The sequence below is a fragment of the Diachasma alloeum genome, unplaced genomic scaffold (genome assembly GCF_001412515.2).
Source record: "Diachasma alloeum isolate Michigan unplaced genomic scaffold, Dall2.0 Dall_scaffold_00406, whole genome shotgun sequence".
Lineage (NCBI taxonomy): Eukaryota > Metazoa > Arthropoda > Insecta > Hymenoptera > Braconidae > Diachasma > Diachasma alloeum.
This window is the reverse complement of record NW_021680545.1, coordinates 573,370-574,281: the sequence shown is the minus strand read 5'-3', so window position 1 is coordinate 574,281 and position 912 is coordinate 573,370.

Sequence of the window (912 nt, the reverse complement as noted above, 5' to 3'; positions counted from 1 at the left end):
CATTTTTTCCCTGAAATTGCTTATTCGCACGAAAACTTGAAAAATAATCGAGATAGAAACTTACAACTTAGTATGATTTTAGGTTTCATGGTAAATAAGTTATCGATGCTGAATGAACGAAATCTTGTGGTCAATATCTCAAAAACTATTTGTCCGATTTCATTTTTTTTTCTTTCCAAACGTGCGTTTTAATGCCATTTATCTAGATCCAATAAAATATGGGTACCATCTCATTGAAATTTTCCGAGATATCGTCGTTTTTGTATTTTTTGCTCGGAGTTCACTTTTACGCACTATGACATGGGTAAAAGTCAGGGAAACATTTTAAAACTTTGGTTTCTAATTAGGACTGTCAAGGAACATTCCTATATCAAATTTTAGGTCTATGCATTTGATAGTTCTTGAGATGAAATAATTCACCCAAAATTTTTGAGAAAAAAAAATAACGCATCTATATTTCACCGTCCACATGCACAGCTACATAACTGAGGAAGCCATATAACATTAACATTGTTGCNCATTGGGATCCATTGGGAAGCCTACTCAATGAAATTCGGTAGAAATGAAAATAGGAGAAATATACGTGGAGAGTAGCAGTCATATGTAATCTATTAAATGGCTTCTATCGCACTGCCTGTTTATCTAACTCATTCAATAGTAATATATTTTTCACTCTAAAAATAATCATTTCTGAATTGTAATGAATTTTTCCCCTTTCAGAATTTCACCAAAATTTAATTGGATCCCTAAAAATATTCTTTTGAAAGTTTGAGCCATTTCCATTATTCATTCCTAAGAATGTCGAAAAAAAGCAATTATTTGCAGAATCTCGTTCGAAAGACGCTGATTATCCATGCTTTATTTTCGAACTTTTCCTAGCCAATTCGATGAAGAAATTGGACCATTGAAAAT